This window comes from Pristis pectinata, chromosome 2 (genome assembly GCF_009764475.1).
Source record: "Pristis pectinata isolate sPriPec2 chromosome 2, sPriPec2.1.pri, whole genome shotgun sequence".
NCBI classification, from domain to species: domain Eukaryota; kingdom Metazoa; phylum Chordata; class Chondrichthyes; order Rhinopristiformes; family Pristidae; genus Pristis; species Pristis pectinata.
Genome location: NC_067406.1, coordinates 23,620,189 through 23,641,599, shown reverse-complemented (window position 1 = coordinate 23,641,599; position 21,411 = coordinate 23,620,189). Strand labels below are relative to the sequence as shown.

The following is a 21,411-nucleotide window of genomic DNA, read 5'->3' as shown; positions in this document are numbered from 1 at the left end:
TGAGCATGATTCAGTGTTAAAAACTATTTTATTAATCACTACTTATGATAATACGTAAAATAAAAGTAAAAATGTTAGTATGTTAGAATTCAAAAATGTTAAACCTTGAACGTTAACCCCAAAAACTAAACTCTTCGTGTGTGTGTGTGTGTGTGACAAAGTCCCAAACTCCAAGTTCTGGAATGGTTCTTAAAGTTCAGTTCCGCAAGCCATAAGGTGAAACATGAGCAAGGGCTTCTTCAACAACCACCGTTGTCTGAAGATAAGACGTAGACGTAGAGAAACATAGAGAGAGTAAATACGAAATCCAAATGTTCCACGATGGAACCCTGGTGACACTTCAGTGTTTACTCGGTAGTGACTTCCTCACCCCGAAAAGCATCCGAATCGTGGTTGTCCACACAAATACCTGTTTCCTTCTACAGGTCAGCAACAAAGTGAACTCCACCGGATTACTTCCAACTTCCATACATGGATTTCAGTGGCAAACGCAGTTATTGTTTCTCATCCATCGATAGAGAAAACAAGCAGGCTGGTGTCTCTCTCCCTTCTCTCTCTCTCTCTCTCTCCTTCTTCTTCTAACTTCTTCAACAACGTCATTACGTCCTTTATCTTCTATTGACGTAAGCACGCCACACACACACATACACACACACTCTCTATCTTAAAGGGACTTTCACTGAGTCCGTAACAGACTCCACCCCCCCCCACCCCCCGTACCTCCCTCTAATCACCTTAAAATTATGCCCCCTCCTGTTAGCCATTTTCACCCTGGGAAAAAGGTCTGACTGTCCATTCTATCTATCCTTCTTATCATCTTGTACACCTCCTATCAAGTTATCAAGTCACCTCTCATCCTCCTCCTCTCCAAAGAGAAAAGCCCTAGCTCACTTAACCTATCCTTGTAAGACATGCTCTCCAATCCAGCCAGCATCCTGGTAAATCTCCTCTGCACCATCTCTAAATCTTCCCTATCCTTCCTATAATGAGGTGACCAGAACTGAACACAATACTCCAAGTATGGTGTTACGGATTGTTACTATTGGTGAATGTCCCTTGAAGACATAGTACAGTTGTGTGTGTGTGTGTGTGTGTGTGTGGCGTGATTACGACAACAGGAGATAAATGATGTTTTTGGAGCAGTCAGTCAGAAGAGAGAGGGACACTAGCCTGCTGGTCTCTGTATCGATGGATGAAAAGCCATAACTGTGTCTGTCACTACAATCCACGTATGGATTTTTGGAATAATCCAGTGGAGTCCACTTTGTCGTTAACCTGTAGTGGGAAACAGGTATTTGTGTGGACGGCCATGATTCAAATGCTTTTCGGGGGTGGCAGATACTTCGGAACAAAGCAGTGGAGTAGTCACTGCTGAGTAGACACTGAGGTGTCATATGGGTTCCATCGTGGAACATTTGGATTTCGTAATGTCACTATTTTCTCTCTATGCCTTGTCTTCAGTCAACATTGGTTTTGCAGAAGCCTTTGCTCACGTTTCACCTTGTGGCTTGCTGAACTGAACTTTGAGAACTATTCCTGGACTTGGAGTTTGGGAATTTGCTACACACACACATTGAGTAGAGTTTTTGGGGTTAATGTTTAAGATCTAACATTTTTACTTTAACATTCTAACATTTTTACTTTTATTTTTCTTATTATCATAAGTAGTTATTAATAAAATAGTTTTAACACTTATACATGACTCGGTGTGTTTCTTTTGTTGCTGGTACTTGACAGTGGTCTAACCAGAGTTCTATAGAGCTGCAACATTACCTCGCGGCTCTTGAACTCAATACCCCAACTAATGAAGGCCAACACAGCATACCCCACATCACTTTGTCCACTTCATTTACTTCAAGCTCTTGGTCATCAAGGTCTCAGACTCTAGGCTTATTGATCCTGCATCCCCTCACCCTTCTGTCCCAATTAACTCACTCACTTCAAGCTTGTGCATATCTCTCCGAGTGTCTCCTTAGATTGGTTGTTTTTCCTGATCACGAGTGAAACGTGTAATTTTACTCTACTGAAGGCATTGTAAAACACAACTTGTTGAGCAATAGTTTAGATTTGAAATGGAAGTTCGTAAATTTAGGTAAAAGAAACTCCTGTAATAGTTAAATAAATTCTGATTTTAATAATGACTATTGCAATACAATAAAAGTAATGTCAGAGAGTCCTACAACACAAAAGCAGGCTCCTTGGCCTTCAAGTCCATGGTGACCAAGTGCCCATTTGCATTAATCCTATTTATTTTTCATTCTTTCCATATTCCCATCAACCCTCGACCCTACCACCCCAACCCCCAGATTCTACTGCTCACCTACACTTCAGGGACAGTTTACAGCGGCTACATTCCCTACCACCCTGAACATCACTATGCTGTCTTTGATGGAGTGGAGATGAGGAACCACTGAATGAAGAGTCTTTAAACTGCTATACATGGGGTGTAGTGCATAGAAATGGGTGATCTGATCCAAGCAGTAGGTGCTGGCAGTCACACTCCACTTCTGTCTTTCCACATCAAAATCTATCAGTGCAACCCAGTATTCCCTTCTCTCTCCCTCTCATGTGCTTGTCCAGCAACCCCTTAATGAATCTATACTGTTCTCAACCACTCCCTGTGCTAGCAAATGCTGCATTCTCACCACTTTTTGGGTAATGGAGTTTCTTCTGAACTTCCTATTAGATTTCTCAGTGACTATCTTGTATCAATAGGACAAGCATAACTAGAGGCAAAACAGTGGAAGTGCCCGCTCTGTATTCACTTGATCAAAACCCTTTATCACTTCAAAGACAGCTATTTGGTCACCACCCCTCCCCACTCCCCCCTCCCCAAAACTGCTATTCACAAGACAGCCAGTCTGTTCATCCCTTCCTTGAGAGTCGGGAGTTGGAGCAAGATTTGGAGCGGGACCTTTGGAAAGAGGTGAGTCTCTGTGCCTGATCTTGTGAGTTTCACCTTGCAAGAGTCTAATCGAGGCACATTTGCAAATTGTTACCGGCTGATTGGATAATCAACAGCAGCAAGTAAAGGTAAGGCAAGTATAAGCAGAGCAGCTATTGTGTGAGTGGTCAGTGTTGGAGTGGGGAGTTGAGGCTTTGGTTCAAGAGGTTTTGGTGAGAAAAAGCGAAGGTAAGACTCTGGTAAGTTCCTTTCTTTCTTTGATTTGGTGTTCTCTTTAGTGCAGAGTAGTGAGAATGGCTCCAGGGTCAGTGGTGTGCTCAGCTTATGAGATGTGGGAGTTCTGTGAGACATGTAGTCTCCCTGATAGTTACATCTGCATGAGGCGCATCCAGCTGCAGCTCCTTATAGACTGTGTTAGGGAACTGGAGCTGCAGCTGGATGACCTTTGGTTCCTACAGGATAACGAGGAGCTCATAGACAAGAGCTACAGGGCTACAGCTACTCTGAAGCTGCAGGAGGCAGGTAGCTGGGTGACTGTCAGGAGAAGTAGGGAGGATAGGCAGGTAGTGCAGAGTACTTCTGTGGCTGTTCCCCTCAATAACAGGTATACTGCTTTGGATACTGTTGGGGGGGGGACAACCTACCAGGGAAAAGCTGCGGTGACCAGGTCTCTGGCACTGAGCCTGGTCGTGTGGTGCAGAAGGGAAGGGGGGAGAAAAGGAGGGTGGTAGTGATAGGGGATTCCATAGTAAAGGGGGCAGACAGGAGATTCTGTGGATGTGGAAGAGACACCCGGATGGTAAGTTGCCTCCCCGGTGCCAGAGTCAGGGACGTCTCAGATCAAGTCCACAGCATCCTGAAAGGGGAGGGTGACCAGCCAGAGGTCGTGGTACATATTGGCACCAATGACATAGGGAGAAAAAAGATGAGGTCCTGAAGAGGGAATATAGGGAGTTAGGTAGGAAGCTGAAAAGCAGGACCTCGAGGGTAGTAATCTCTAGATTGCTGCCTGTGCCACATGCCACTGAGGGTAAGAATAGGATGATTTGGCAGATGAATGCATGGCTGAGAAATTGGTGCGGGGGCAGGGTTTTCAGATTTGTTGATCATTGGGATCCCTTCTGGGAAAGGTACGACCTGTACAAAAGGGACGGGTTACACCTGAACTGGAGGGGGAACCAATATTCTTGCGGGCAGGTTTGCTAGAACTGTTGGGGAGGGTTTAATCTAGTTTGGCAGGGGAACGGGAACTAGAGTGATGGGTCAGAGGTTGGTTCACTTAGTGTACAAGTAGATGCAGAGTGTAGAAAGACTATGAGGAAGGATAGGCAGTTGAAAGGGCAAAATTGCAGTCAGCTGGATGGGCTGAAGTGTGTCTACTTTAAGGTGAAAAGTATCAGGAACAAGGGTGATGAACTTAGAGTGTACATAGAACTATGATGTGGTGGCCATTACAGAGACTTGGCTGTTGCAAGGAGAGGAATGGCTGCTGGATATTCTGGGGTTTAGATGTTTCAAAAGGAACAGGGATGGAGGTAAGAGGTGGGGGAGTGGCTTTGCTGATCAGGGACAGTGTCACAGCTGTAGAAAGGGAGGATGTCCTGGAGGAATCATTCACTGAGTCAGTGTGGGTGGAAGTCAGAAACAGGAAGGGAGCGATCACTCTATTGGGAGTATTCTACAGACCCCCCAATAGCAGCAGAGATGCCAAGGAGCAGATCGGGAGGCAGATTTTGGAGAAGTGTAAAAATAACAGGGTTGTTGTCATGGATGATTTCAACTTCCCTAATATTGATTAGTACCTCCTTAGTGTAAAGGGGATAGATGGGGCAGAGTTTGTTAGGTGTGTACAGGAAGGATTCTTGTCCTCAGTATGTGGACAGGCTGACTAGAGGAGAGGCCATACTGCACATGGTACCAGGCAATGAGCCTGATCATGTTTCAGATCTCTCGGTGGGAGAGCATTTTGGAAATAGTGACCATAACTCGTTGACCTTTACCATAAGCCTTGGAGAGGGATAGGAGCAGATGATATGGGAAAATATTTAACTGGGGGAGGGGGAATTATGATGCTATTAGGCAGGAACTTGGGAGTGTAAATTGGGAACAAATGTTCTTGGGAAGTGCACAGTGGAAATGTGGAGGTTGTTTAAGGAATACTTGCATGGGGCTCTGGATAGGTTTGTCCCATTGAGGCAGGGTAAGGATGGTAGAATGAAGGAACTGTGGTTGACGCAAGATGTAGAATATCTTGTCAAGAGGAAGAAGGAAGCTTACCTGAGGTTGAGAAAGCATGGATCAGACAGGGCTCTGGAGAGTTACAAGGTAGCCAGGAGGGAGCTTAAGAATGGACTTAGGAGAGCTAGAAGGGGGCATGAGAGGTCCTTGGCAAGTAGGATCAAGGAAATCCCAAGGCATTCCACACGTATGTGAAGAATAAGAGGATGACTAGAGTGAGGGTAGGACTGATCAGGGATAAAAGAGGAAACGTGCCTGGAGTCGGAAGAGGTGGGGAGGTCCTTAATACTTTGCTTCAGTATTCATCAGAGAGACCTTGACGTTTGTGAGGATGGCGTACGACAGGCTGATACACTAGGGCACGTCAACGTGAGGAAAGAGGATGTGCTGGAACTATTGAAAAACATTAGGATAGATAAGTCACCGGGGCTGGACTGGATATCCAAGGTTATTATGGGAAGCAAGGGAAGAGATTGCTGCGCCTTTGGTGATGATCTTTGTGTCCTCACTGGCCAAAGGAGTAGTGCCAGATGATTGGAGGGTGGCAAATGTTGTTCCTCTTATTTAAGAAAGGGAGTAGGGATAACCCTGGGAATTACAGACCAGTGAGTCTTACTTCAGTGGTGGGCAAGTTACTGGAGAAAATTCTTAGAGACAGGATTTATGGGCATTTGGAGAAGCATAGGCTGATTAGGGACAGTCAGCATGGCTTTGAGAGGGGCAGGTCATGCCTCACGAGCCTGATTAAATTATTTGAGGCTGTGACAAAGCACATTGAAGGTAGAGCAGTGGATGTGGTGTACATGGATTTTCATAAGACATTTGATAAGGTTCCTCATGAAAGGTTCATTCAGAAAGTCAGGAGGCATGGGATCCAGGGAAACTTGGCTATGTGGGTTCAGAATTGGCTCACCCATATTAGATAGAGGGTGGTGGTAGATGGAGTGTTTTCTGCCTGGAGGTCGGTAACCAGTGGTGTTCCACAGGGATCTGTTCTGGGACTCCTGCTCTTTGTGATTTTTATAAATGACTTGGATGAGGATGTGGAAGGGTGGGTTAGTAAGTTTGCTGATGCCGCGAAGGTTGGTGGTATTGTGGATAATGTAGAAGGTTGCTGTTGGTTACAACAGGATATTGACAGAATGCAGAGTTGGGCTAAGAAGAGACAGATGGAGTTCAACCTGGATAAGTGCGAAGTGATACATTTCAGGAGATCAAATTTGAAGGCAGAATACAAGGTTAATGGCAGGACTCTTAGTGTGGAGGAACAGAGGGATCTTGGGGTCCACGTCCATAGATCCCTCAAGGTTGCCACGTGGGTTGATAGGGTTGTTGAGAAGGTGTATGGTGTGATGGCCTTCATTAGTCAGAGTATTGTGTTCAAGAGCTGCGAGGTGATGTTGCAGCTCTATAGAACTCTGGTCAGACCACACTTGGAGTATTGTGTTCAGTTCTGGTCGCCTCATTATAGGAAGGATGTAGACCCTTTAGAAAGGGTGTAGAGGAGATTTACCAGGATGTTGTCTGGATTGGAGAGCATGAGGATAGGTTGAGCAAGCTAGGGCTTTTCTCTTTGGGGAGAGGAGGAGGATGAGAGGTGACTTGATAGAGGTGTACAAGATAAGAGGCATAGTTCAAGTGGACAGTCGGAGATTTTTTCCCCAGTGTGACAGTGGCTAACACGAGGGGACATAATTTTAAGATGATTGGAGGAAGGTATAAAGGGGATGTCAGGGGTATGTTTTTGTTTTACACAGTGGTGGGTGTGTGGAATGCACTGCCAGCAGAGGTTGTGGGGGCAGATACATTAGGGACATTTAAGAGACTCTTAGATGGACACATGAATGATAGGAAAAATAGGGGGCTATGTCGGAGGGAAGGGTTAGATAGATCTTAGAGCAGGATAAAATGTCAGCACAACATTGTGGGGCAAAGGGTTTGTCCTGTGCCGTAGTGTTCTATGTTCTAGTGTTCTATGAATACCCTTGCATTTTTTTTGGCATCATCCTTGTAAATGTTTTCCACACCCTCGCCATGATTCTCTACCCTTTTTAGTATATGATGACCAGGACATCACACAGTACTCAAAGGGTGGCCTAACCAAGGTTTGATCATAACTTCCCTACTTTTCAATCGTCAGATAGAAACCCTAATGCTTGCTTTGCTTTCTTTGTGACCTGGTTCAAATTTTAGTGACTTGTATATTTATAATTTGAGATGCTTTTGTTCTTCTTTCTCACCTAAACTTGCATCTTCCTAGTTATAAATGACCTCTCTATTCTTTGTACCAAAATTTACTACCCTGGCATTGAACTTCATCTGCCAATTATTTGCACATTCTGTAAGGTCATTAACATTCTCTTGTGGTTTGTTGGGTTCCTCTTCAGAATTGACTTTTTTCTTTCGCTCCCAACCCAACCCTGAATACTTTATCATCTGCAAATTTAGGAATTTTGTTCTTGATTCTATATTCTTAATTATTACTGAAAGTTGTGAACTCTGATGGTCCCAGCACTGATCCCTGAGGAACACCACTACCCACCTTTTACACTGTGATAGCTGCCCTCTGCTCCCACTCCCTGCTCTCTGTCCTGTAGCCAGCTAGTACTCCATGCTGCTACTTTCCTGACTTCATTCTCTGACCTGCATTAATCCAGTATGGGTTATTTATTAGAATCCTTGATAACCTGGATAAGTTGTATCTGTAGCATCACCATTGTCTATGTTCACTGTTACCTCTTATGCAAATCCTTCCTCCTCAAAATCCTTGTGGATTATTCATTCTTGTACTCAATTCTAGATGTTCTGTTTTCTGCTTTTAGTAGGGATTTTGTTTTCCTCTGTTACCTGTAATTCCCTGGATATGTTCTATTCCCAATCCCCTTTTCTTCTCCTGAGTGTTTAGTTTGCTCTCCCATTTTTTAGAAGGACTTTTTCCCCTGCACTTTGAACACCATTTCAAAAGTTTTCCAATGTTCCACATTATTGTTTGCCAATGTATTACCATTTCATCTTGGCAGTTTGTTTCACCACCTCAAAACCAACTTTCCTCCAGTCTATAAACTTGCTTTTCGTCAAACTTGTCCTGTTTTATCATCTAAAAGTGAACTACTATTTCTTATTGTTCTGGCTTATTCCCCACTTCTAAATTCTAACCGATAACTTTGAGCCAAAGACATTTGAGCTGAAGACGTCTGCAGATGTTCTTGCTTGAGATAGTCTTGTTATCTGCTGTCCAGACACACAATCAGCCCTGCTGGGTCTTAAAATAACCTATTTCACTTGCAGAATTAGGCAAAGTTGTTATTCAAATAAATTGTAACTCAATTAATTAAGCCATAAATTTAACATGGTGTTATAATTTCCCAGTTCCAGTGTAAGGGGGGGCAAAAAAGCTTATCATACTCAACAGCTAATCACCTCCGTCCCATCCTGAAATACAGACACAACATCACTTTCCCTACTTACTAAAATCCCGGTCAAGGCTAGTGAATGACAAGCAAAACTGAATGCTGGAAATGTAAGATGTAGGATTGAAATGAGTCAAGAAGGCTGTAATGTATCCATCAGATGATGAGGTGCTGTTTGTCGGCCTTGCATTGAATTCTTTGAGTTTGGTCTCTGCACTGTTCCTGAAGTCAAGAGTGGGAGTGAGATGGAGAAGTAGATGGAAATTAAAGTGACAGGCAATTGTAAACTCAACATAACATTGCTGACTGTGTGTGTTCTGAAAAGTGTCAGACAATCTTGGTCTGGTTTCCTCAATGTGCAGGAAAACAGATCATGAGCAGAGTACTAAATTGGAAGAAGTGCATTGTAAATCATTGCTTCACCTGGAAGAGAGACTTGGGGGTCCTAGATGTCTGGAAGGGAGGAGGTAAAAAGGCAGGTATAGTAGGGGATGGTGTCATGAGAAGGGGAATGGTATTGGTGGAGATAGGAAGATGAGCTTGAGGGAGTGGTCCCTTCAGAGTGCTATGAGGGAAGGGGAAGATGTGTCTGGTGCTGAAATCACTGGAAATGTCAGAAATCACTGGAAGATTGATTGAATGTAGACAATGAGGACAAGGCAACCTTATCTTTGTATTGTCTGGCATGAAAGTGGGGGAGAGTAGAAGTGTAGGAAAAGTCAAACAAGTTGAGAATCCAGTCATTTATGGTGAAGGGAAAACCATGGTTCTAGCAAAATGAAAACGTAGGAGAAGCACCAGTGTGGACGATTGCATCTGTTCCAACAAGATGCCACGGAGAAACTGCACAACAAAAACTTAGCCTTCTGTATTAGTATAAAATCATATAAAACATATTTGAAGCCAGATCTTAACTCGAGCCTTATGTGAATAGAGTTCTTGCATTGAAGATTTCATATTATTTGAATCTGTGCTTGGTCTATTGAATTGTGGATTCCAGCACCCCCTGTTGGAACACTGTATTCATGATTCCTGCAAGTCTCTTCAATTAACAATATTTTTCTTTAGAATTTTAGGCTTTTTTCCTGAAATGTCAGCTTGGTCTTTCTACCTGTTGATGCCCTGGGGAATTAGACCATAAAATGTAAATGGTGGTGATATGATCTAAAATTCAAATCACTAGCTTGATTGCACAGAAATGTGCCACCTCTACTCCTCTTGCCCCAAAGTGAACTTTAGTGCCCAGTGGCCTGTTGAGGGTGCCCAGTGGAGGTCCTGTCGAACTACACTGGTGGAATCTCTCTGTCCTGGTTTTGAAGACTAGGCTTGATTTCAATTGCCCTGGAGGTTGTAAGTGGAAAACTGGAAAGAGACAGTCTGCCTCTTCCTCAGAGGGGCCTGGAGTGGGACTTGGAACATTCACACAGGGTCAATGGACTGTCAACCAAGCTGAGACAAGGGAAAAAGAACCTGAACGTCCCAACTTGTTATGGAAACTATTTTCGCTTCAGTGGTGTGGGTGGTAGTTCACAAATTTAAATTGACTATTTACTGAATATTCTAAACATTATGATTTTTACACATTTGGTTGTTTCATTTAGATTGCTGTGGAATATTTTGTATTGTTATTGCCTAGACTACAAATCCCAGCATACCTAGCATTGTCTGTAAGGAGCTGGGGCAGATTGGTTTAACTTCCTCTTCCTATGACAGCTGGCCTTGACTTCTGGGATGCTCTGCAATCAGCATTGAGGTACTTTTGTTTGTGGAGATATTCCTGGTAATAAGGAGGCTCACCACCAAGCTTTCAATAAGAAGGTAATTTTTTTTTAGATCTGTTTCCCCTCTTTCTCTAATCCACACAACTATTCTTCTCCCTTTTCTTTGTTTCTTTCGATGATTGACAAATTCTGTGGCCTGGTCCACCTTATGGCAGAAGTAAAGCCCTCTGAACTTGATACGTGTTTGTGCTTTAAAAGGGATGACTGTAAAGTAAAACGACTGATTTTTTTGCTGCACGGCTGAACACTGACGATATATTTAAAATGTTTGAAAGATAATGGACAGATTTTGCATGGTTAATCTGGAAGGAAAACAAATGGTGTCTGATGTTAATAAGGATTAAATGGCTGTGATTTTGCAAAATTGAATTTATCCCAGTATGCACAATTTTTTCACCTGGGACCTTGACACTATTTGAAGTTCACCTCATTGCTGTTGTTATATATTTGTTAATGCTCAATTAGTTCCAATTATGTATCACATCAAAATTGGGTATTGCAATTCACTACATTTCATTCTATCTAACTTCCTATCCATCACCACCTGAGGTGACAGCTGTTTGAATATAATTCCACAGGTGTTGCACACCTGTATCTTAGGAGCCAGCTGTAGGATCAGAGTGCAGTCCTGATATAGATTAACCATTTCATCACCAATTGGACTTCAAGCAATCCATTTCTTTTGAACTAGAACATTAACTTGGTTTTCTGTCTCTGCAGATGTTACTTGACATGCTGATTAATTCCAGCATTTTCTTTTTTATTTCAGATTTCCAGCATCTGCAGTATTTTGTTTTTGGATCTTTTTTTCTCTGATTATGTAGTGCTCTGGATAGTGCATCTTTTCTCAAAAGCACATTGGAAGGATTTTTTTAAAATAGGTGTGGGAGTGGCTCAGTTAGTCTGTTGAACTTGTTATATCATTCAACAATATACTCACTTTTGTTTAGTATCCCTTATAATCCTAAATTTGTATCAACAACAACTTTGATTTTCTTAAAATTCACTTAAATACTTTGTGAAGGAGTGCCAGATTTCCATTTGTGTTTGTGTGAAGAATGCTTTCTGACATTGGCGAATGGCTCAGTTCTGGTTTTAAAGTTGTGACCCCTCATTAGGGACTTTCTTACCAGAGCAAGTAATTTCTCCTGTTACCCTCTTAAATTCTTTTTGCTCATCTTCAAACACCTCAGTTAAATATCCTATATTTATGGGAATACAAGACAATCATTCAACCCCAAAGTCACTTTTAGACAGATGTCACTTCGCACATCCTGCCAAATACAGCATAACCTGTTAACTCTTGAGGTTACCTCCAGTTCGCTGTTAATAATCTTATTGAATGTTTGCTGGAAGTATATTTAAAAAAAACATCCAAAGACACTTCCTTTTCAGTTAGTTACCAACTCAAAAAAAAAGGCAACTAGGTTCATTAGACATCACTGACCCATCACAAATTTGGCTGTTTGATCAACTCATTAGTCCAAATGTATTTAATAATGAATTCTGCTAACTTCCCCACAGCAGACATTAGATTACACTACCTAAAATTGTACTTGTCTCTTGCTATTCTGAACTGATAGGGGAAGTGGCAATTTTCCTGTTCAAGGGGATAATTACTGAATTGGGAGTTTTGGAAGATATTGTAATTTCCTCAGCCAGGTATAATACGTGAACATAGAAACTATGTAGACTTTCTCCATCTGTAGTCTCTCTATTTTCTCTGCTACCTTGTTTATTGTAAATCTATTACATTCCTGTGCATGATTTAATTTTGGTACCTATACTCATCACTTTGTGAAAATTGATGTAAAATTAAGTATTTAACAAGCTTGCCATTTCCAGATTCAGCAATGATTGTATTTAATTGTCTATAATAGGGCTACATTGCCATTATCTTTTAAGTATTGTTTTTTAGGTTGTTACCTCTTCCTGTTTTATGTCCTTTTGTTCACTACATCATTTCTGATTCTGGGTATTTCTACTAATCTTTGCATTCAGATAAGCAATATTTATTTTTATACTATCAACCAAGATTTTAAAAATTGTATTAGTATAGCTTTTGTGCTTTAGCTTGCTGTATAAATCTAGTTTCCACCAAATATCATTGAACACCTTCACTTGTTTATCTGTGGTTTCATCCATTCATGGTTTGTGCAGTCTATTCTCCTCTAACAAGACTGCCTTGTCTAAATATAAAAACATAATTTGTGATTCACCCTGCTCCCTCTCTCATAGATTTACAGAGTTATACAGGATGGAAACAGGCCCTTCAGTCTAACTCGTCCATGTTGACAAACATGCCTATCTAAGCTAATCCCATTTTGCCCATTACCCTCTAAATCTTTCTTACCCACTTACCTGTCCATATGCTTTTTAAACACTTTGAATGTATCTGCCTCTGCCACCTCCTCTGGGAGCCTGTTCTACATATTTGCCCCTCAGACCTCCTTTAAATCTTTCCCATCTCACCTTAAACCTATGTATGTCCTCTAGATTTAGACTCCCCTATCCTGGGAAAAAGACTGCGACTATGGTCCCCATAATTTTATAAACCTCTGTGTAAGGTCAACCCTCAGCCTCCTGTGCTCCAGGGAAAATAGAGCCAGCCTGTCCAATCTCTCCTTATAATTCAAGCCCTCCAGTCCAGGGAACGTCCTTGTGAATCTTTTCTGCACCCTTTCTAGCTTAATCATATCTGTCCTATAGTGTGTCGACCAGAACTGCTCATAATACTCCAAGTGTGATCTAAGTAACATTTTGTACAACTGTAAATTGATGTATCAACTCTTGTACTCAATGTCATGGCTGCTGAAGGCAGGCATGTCACATGCCTTCTTCACCACCCTGACTACCTGTGTTGGCACTTTCAGGGAACTATGTACTTCAGGTCTCTCTGTTCAACAACACTTGCCAGAGCCTTCCATTCACTGTGTATGTCCTGGCCTGGTTTAACTTCCCAAAGTGCATCACTTCCCACTTGTCAGAGTTAAACTCCATTTGCCCACCTTCCCAGCACTAAAGAGAGATGTGTCCAAGTGGCGTAGATGAAACAGGAGGGTCTAGTAAATCTCTCCCTCCATTTCTCTGGTTAAAATTTTGATGATATTCATATTTGAAGCCTTGTCCCTATTACTGAGCTGAATTTTTAAAACATTTTCTGCCAGGTATATATTTTGCCTATTGCACTATAAAATATTTGAGGAAAAATTACAGGAAAAAGATCTCTTAAAAACAATGTAACATGGAAATTCCCCAAGTGCTGCACTAAAACCAAATACTTTGATGTGGTACCAGAGCTATGCACTAAAGTGAATTAATGTATTACTGCACTGCTCTCCAAGAGCATTGTTTTTCTGAAAGTTGATTGTATCCATTTCAATGAAGTTATGGTACTGCACATTAATCTTGTTTGAATCTGATTTTTCCTTTTATTCTGTTTTTATTATCGTGATTCATTTGGTATCTTTGTTCTTCAATGTTGATATAAACAACGTGTTGCTGGAATAATATGAGAGCAAAGCCAGGCAGTAATAAACTATCATTGTCATCTTACAGCGGCCTCCGAGATAGCAACCAGCACTGTCATTAGGATAATCTTGAAAACACTGTCACCAATGTCCATAACTTCTTTCAAATTTATTTTTCTTTGAAAACTATCTATAGACCTTGTCTTTCACCTCTGAAACAGTGAGATGCAGAGGACAGGAAGATTCTACTTTCAGCCCCTAGACTTTGCCGAACTTGCTCATCATCTGCTGAGGGTGACAATTAAGCTTTGTGCTGCAGAAACTGGAAGGATTACATTTGGGTAAATTTGTTTTTGCTACAGAGTACACTGAACAGTAGGAAGGCCATGTTCAAAAGTTCTTTAAAATATTGGGTTAAGCATTGCTTACTTGGGGATTGCTTTGGTTGGAACCTTTTGAAGAAGTTTGACATTTGTGCACAGCTGATGTTAATAGATCCATAGCATAACTTTGAGATTGTTTAAATGCAGTGTGCTATTTCTAATGTTTCTTGTGTCACTTAATAACTAAATGATTACCATTATGTTTCCTCTCCTCGTATCTGGAGGGAAATTAGGCAGGTGAGTCAGTGTGGGGTTTTATTTTTCATATTGCAACAGCTGTCTGAGATGAGTTTGAATTGCTCCACATTTGGTGGAATCTGTCCTTACAAGAGGATAGAAATGGAAGATATTTACAAATAATTTTACCTTTCATTGTTTTTATTGCCTGTCAGAAGACATTTGCTGCTGGACTGGAATAGCTTTGTCGCCTGCAATGGTTAGCTGAGAAAGAAGTCTTGATGTCAGCTATCACTGACCTGTGAATCAGACAGAGAGGTGTGGTCAGTGTGAAATGGTGAAGAGAACATAGATGGAAATCACAGGGAAAGGTGGTTAGAACTAAAACCATACTTGGTAACATAGGAACGAAAGGATTTATAATTATGTGAAGCCAAATATGTAAACCTAGCATTGAGGGAAAACAAATCTTTAAAATAAGAAATGGCACAGGATAAAACACAGGTTTGGTCAAAACTGTTTGATTAGAAATAGTAACCAATCTTTTCACATATTGTACATTGAAGGATTTATTAATTTTGTTTCAAAGTTGATGTGCTTGTTTTATCCAACATTTATAGGGCAAACTTTATTGTTTCATGGATTTGAATTTAACAGGAGAGAAGGCAGCTATTTGACCAGCTGTGCCTGGCTAGCACTTTGAAAGAGTAGCCACATTTTGCACAACATTGTGTTTGTTCATAACCCTACTAAATTCCTGGTTTTCAGCTCCATGGCCAATTTTTTTCAAAAAAAAATTTATGCAGTGGGTTTCTCCCATCTTTTTCCAGGTGGACATTCCACATCTTGACAACTGAGGAAATGGGGGAAGACTGTGGGGATAAGTTATGCTTATCTTTTTATTTTTTTTGTCAATGATGTTAACTGATTATTACCCACTCACTAGAGGCAATAGTTCTCTTTTTATCTAAACCTCAATCTCAAATCTCTATGGATAGTTCTCCACCTTCTCTGGTCTGCAGTGATATCCTATGACTGAGATGATTGACTCCTATGACTGGAATTATCTTGTGCTAGCTATGACCAGCCATGGGAGAGTTTTTCCCTGGATTCCCATTGCCTTCAAAATTACTATGGCTCCTTTTCATGGGCAGTTACTCTTGCCTTTGTGATTCAGCTTTCTTGTCTGTTTTGAACTGCAACGAGGCCAGGAGCTGAAAGATCCTTGTAGAACCCAAAATGAGCATTTGTAAGATGATTATCACTTGAAATGACTGCCAGTGACACCTTCCAGTCATTTGTGATTGATAACAGAATGTGGCAGTAATTGGTCTGGTTGGATCTGTTTGGCTTTGTGTGCTTGGGACATATCCCACTTGGTCAGATGGATGCCTGCATTAAGCTGTAATGGAACTGCTTGGCTAGGGGCATGCCAGATTCTAGAAGAACATGTCCTTGTACAACAGGAATATTGTTGGGCACATGGTGTTGGTCCAGTCCATTTCAGTTTCTTGAAATCGTCCTCTGAATCAAGGAAAACTTTTTTCTGTAACTATGGGATCCCTGGGAGTGGTCAAGATGGAAATTCTACTTAGCACTTCTGGCTGAAGATGGTTGCAAATGCTGCACCCTTGCTTTTGCATGCAGGGCTCCACTATTGTTAAAAATGGGGATGTTCATGGGGCTGCCTCTTATTAGCTCTTTAATTGTCTACCACCATTGTGATTGGATTTGGCAGGACAACAGTGCTTTGATTTGAATTGCTGTGTAATAGCTGAGTAGTGGTATGCTGTTTACCATGTGAACTTGACACCTTAGTTTTAAAACATACCAGGCTGGTGGTTCTCTTGGTATGTTTTTCTATGTTCCTCATTGTAGTAGGATTGGTTGCCTGGCTTGATGAATATACAAGACTGGAAGGATATCCTGAGAAACAAAGGACTGCAGTTGCTGAAATTTAGATGAAAAAAATGATGATGCTGGAGGAACTCGGTGAGGCCAGGTAGCATCCATTGGAGAAAAGCAGGCGGTCAATGTTTTGGGTCAGGACCCTTCTTGTGGATCTGGTGGTACCTCTCCAGAGTTCTGATGTGTTTGCTATAGTTTTTCATGCCTCAGAATTGTAAAGGAGGGCAGAGAATACTGCTGCCCAGGTTATGAGTCTTGTACCAAGTTTGTGGTCTCAACATTCATCAATTCTGTCAGATAGCCAAAGAAATTTGCTGGTGCACTGAAGGCAATGATCAGTTACATTAACAATGCCTGCCATTATTGTGGAGTGGCTGACAGGATTTGGGAGGTGGTCCATGGTGTGGTCATGGATCTTAACCATCACGAAAGGCATGTTGCCAAGGTCTTATTGTGGATTGTTTGTGAGTCATTGAATGTGAGCAGGTTAGTAGGTCTTTTCTTTTGCAGATGATAAATATAAGGACCATTCTTTCATATGTTTCAGTGAATGAAATGTTGATAGCTCAGAGCTTGGGCTCTGAACCTCTACACACAGAAGCATAATCTGTGTACTGTAGCAAGAAGATAGTGTCCTTAGTTCTGAAGTAGAGGTGACATAGCTTCAAGAGTTTTCCACTCTTGTGTCGATTAGTTTCACTCCAGCAAGAAGCATGTGTGTCTCCAATTATAAAGAATGTGCCAAGATGAGAATGGAAACATGATCAAACAATTATTTTCATAATTAAAACAGGTGAACCTATCTAAAATGTGGGCTTTATGGATTAATATTGTCCTCAAATCTATAATGTACACAATGGCAAATTGTATAAAAAATTAGGAACAATAATAGTAAGTTCTTCAAATAACCATACATAGAATGGGCATTGAATAATAATTGGATTAGTGAGAGTAGGTTTGATAGTAATCTATTTAAATGGACTTAATCTTCATTTTTGTCCTACCCTGGCTCTGGATTTTTATGGATTTAATTTGAAGGCAAATATACTGTGTAAAAATGGTTAATGCATTAAGTTAATTATTACATATGTCAATATTTGTAGCAGAGGAAGAGGATAGCTTTATAGACATTGCAAAAAGAAACCAGTGCTGAATCAGAACAATAATACTCTCCAAATTTAACACGTGGAAATAATGAGATTAAAGAATAACATCCATCAGGCTAGATAACTTTTCAGTCCAGGATAGAGAGAATGCAGATGTTGAATGCAGATGTTGCAATTATGTTTCTAAAGTTCTATCTAGAAACCATTCCTTTCACAAAGTACTGTTCCACTCCCAGTAAGGTGATCAAAATCAGATTATACACCAAACTTTAAGGGAGCCAAAACAGGTACTGGGTAGATCATGCCTTACAAACTTAACTGATTGTGGTTTTTTTTTGAGAAAAAAAATCCAAGTACACTTGAATTCTTTACTTAAAAATGTTAGAGATTCATACCTAGTCAAACTGCAAAGAAATGTCTTTGGACTATTATGCGTGTCCAGAAGACATTTGCTAAAATGCCTCGTAAGGTGCTTGTTAGCTAAAGATGAACCTTGGAGTTGAGTGGGGAAGATGGTGATGAAGCCAGAGAAAAAGGAAAATGAACAGGCACTTAAACTGGGGGGGGGGGTTATGAAAGATTGTAGTAAGGTTACAACCTTTTTTAAATAAATGACCTGTATATTTGGGATGGAATGCCATATCCAAGTTTGGGAATGATCTTGCAAGTAGTCAATTACAAAGGGAAATAAACAAAGCAAAATCTAAAGTTGGTTTCAATGTGGAAAAGTGTATGGTCGTCTACTTCGGCCTTAAGGATAAAACAGGGTAGCTTCTAAATGGTGGAAAATTAGCAGCAGTGTTATTGACTCCACGTAAAATGTCATGGATAACCACAGAAAATAATTAAAGGGCAATATTACATTAAACCAATTATCTATAGCACAGAAGGTACACTTGGATTTTTGGTCATCATGCAAGTTGACCTGAGACACAGTGTGTTGTAGAGGCAGGACTTTGAGTGAGGCTGGGAAGTGCTTATTTCTACAGAGAATGCTAGAAATTTTTAGTGCTTACAAAAGCTGCAGATTAAAACTGAGTGATAGACTTTCATTTACTGAAAGATGGGTAGGAGGGAAATTCCTGGTCTCCAGTTCAGACACTTAAGTCACAAATCAGCCACAATCTAATTGGTAAAGTTCTAGATTTTAAATGAGCTACCTTTGCACCAATAATGGAGCATTATGCTACCACAGCAGGCATTTCTAAAATGAGCACTAAAACCCCAGAAATGGATAAACTGAGGATGTAAACTACATGGTTCTATTCTGCCCGAGATTGATCTTGGATATACTAAATGTTCCATTCAAAGGGCAGTCCATCTATCACACCTGTTTACATCATTCCATTGGTGCATTTATAACTTCAAAACCATTTTCTGCCAAGAAATCAAGCTCCTCCTTGGAATCCATTAAAAGGTTGTTGTTCCTGGTATGCCATGAACCTGTTAAAGAAATAAGAGAGAGAATTAAGATGGTCTACAATACCCCTAGTCTATTAGTCTTATAACATAAGCAAAAATTTTCGATCAATCCCTCAGTTCACAGATGTTTCCACTATTTTTAAAAGCCAGTTTACCTGTTTGCTCACTTTTCTGAACAGTCTTTTATGCCTTTTCTTTCATAACATTTGGGACAATTCCTTGGCTCAAATACTGTCAGGAACTATTTTGCACCTTACTTTGTAATGCAAAATCCTTCAGTTAAAATAGCAAAGGGATTTGATTGGGGGGGGGGGGGGTGTGGTGCTCATGTCGGGCATAGACACAGAGAAACTTCTGAAGGTTGCAAATCTTTGGAATTCTCTACCCCAGACCTGTTAAGGGAAAGTCATTGAATAAACTTAAGGTAGAGACATTTAAACAAGGGAGTCACAGGGGTATGAGTGGGGAAGATGGTGTTGAAGCCAAGATTGAATTAGCCATGATCTTGTTGAATGGTGGAGCAAACTCAAAGTCCAATTGGGTTTTAGAAAAAAACTTATATTCTCCAACCTTCCTTTTGTACCTATCCTCTTCCCATTTGCTGGAACTGCAGCTCAGTGCAATTTTGCCCCTTCCCTTGTTGGTATGCTTATCCTCTACTGTTGTTTAAACTAATGTACAAGAAATTTGATTGATTTTCTATATCAAAAAATACAGTTTGGGTAAGATAAACCACATCAGAGAAAGTCACCAATTATTCTGAGGTCAGTGTGGCAGAGATGGTAATTTCCTCAGCAAGGTAAATTTCACATGGGGTGGCTTTACTTCCATTAAATCTGGAGAGGATTCAAGTGTGTGCTCCTATCCAACTGACAAGGTGTATTAGTTATTCCTAAGCACTAGTCTTATCAACAGCCAGAAAGTTTTTGATGCTTAGTTAACACCCTTCAATTACAGGCCAAAACTCAAATTTAAATCTATAGGTTGAATCATTAATTATATACAAAACTTTCTGCCCTATAATAAAGACAGTTAGTATAAAAGACTACCCTCTAACCCTTTACTTGGAAGAAAGGCCACCACATCAACTGGTGTTTGGCATAATTGATCATGTTTAAATTGCTGCGTGATGGTAAGCATACAATATAAAATACCCACCTATATGCTTTCAGGTAGGAAGAAAGAAAATGCTGATACTTTAATTTCACAACAATTGAATGAAAGGTGACATTTCACAGGTAAGCAAAAGGGGGGTAGTGTACTTACCAATTGTGACATGTAGGCAAAAAAAAAACCAGGTACTGTTCCTTGACACCTAAACAATTGTGAACTTTACAAACCTTTTATGTGGAATGTATACGAAAGCTTGGTTTGAAAATTCTGCTGTACTTTCTCATCTCAATCCATATACTGGCTAAACTCAGCCCTGAATCCATCTTACCAGCCCTGATCACCCATGAATGCAAGTAGAAATGAAAAGTGATGAACTAACCAAAAACATGCACTGCATTTCAAATTTAACAGACTGAATTTCCCACAAGGGAAGGTGATAAAAATGTTTCTTCACTGTCAATCCCTTTTTGAATCTAGTGGTATAACTCTCAGTAACTGAACAAGTTTTGTTGCAGATGTCTGTCAAACCTATCTCCTCAGTAAATCTTTTCTTTAAACATTGGAACAGCTTATAGTAGTTTAGTGGACTATATGTATTTTTATTAACATGCACATAAGTAGTAAAACACTTTCATGTGCTTGATTAATTGCCCCAAGCAAAAACTGAAGAGTAGAATCATTGGCTAAATATGAACTGGGGCATTAAATGCCAACATTATCACAGCAGAAGTCATTTTCTAAAAAAAACCTGCACAAGAGAATATGGTGTAAATAGGGAGCTAAGGGAGAGTGGTATACTGAAAGGGGAGAAAGAGAATCCCTTTGTGGCTGACTGGCGTGAAGGGCTTCCATAAAATCAATTTACAACCCCACAACAGCTCACAATATCAAATACCTGGCGAAGGTTTAAATCTGTTGTGGTTGGTGTAATATGGTTTATTTGCCAATCTTAACTTACTTGGAGTTCCAGCTGACCTAAATTACAATCAATAATGTGGATCATGTGCAAACTTTATCCATGGTGCAAATTAACTGATGCTTCTACATGTAACAACAGTATTAATTCCCACTCCATTTTGAAAATAAGTATCAGTTGGTAGACTTGGTGATTTACTGGGTACCAGAGTTGAACTGCTAAAAGTCTAGAAACAGCTCATTTGCAGTGTGTATAATCTGTGATAAACAAGAACTCTACTGAAGTGCACTCTTTGATCCATTATACCTGTGCCAATTCTTTGAAAGTTATCTTTCCCAATAGGCCTGTACGCTCTCAAATATTTCTCCAATTCTCCATCATTGAATTTCTTCCTACTACCATTTCCCAGAACATAATATCATTGGATTAAAATTCACCTTTTGCACTGGCTTGTCAGCCACCTTAAATCTGTCTTGTGTTATTAACTCTCGTGTTAACAGTTTCTCCCTACCTCTCAAATTCCCTCACAATTGAACACATGTTTAATTAGAGAATGATGAGGGGAAATTTAAGAACAATTCC

At 40.5% G+C, this 21,411-nt stretch overlaps 1 long non-coding RNA gene across 1 annotated transcript in view; it reads left to right on the top strand.

The window, feature by feature from the left end:
- The first annotated feature begins 10,271 nt into the window (after positions 1-10,271).
- The window catches only part of LOC127582308 (uncharacterized), an 86,695-nt gene continuing 75,555 nt past the window's right edge, over positions 10,272-21,411 (top strand). The window contains exons 1-2 of the long non-coding RNA XR_007958093.1: positions 10,272-10,371; positions 19,973-20,038. This is a non-coding gene — a long non-coding RNA (uncharacterized LOC127582308). The remainder of the gene's footprint in view (positions 10,372-19,972; positions 20,039-21,411) is intronic.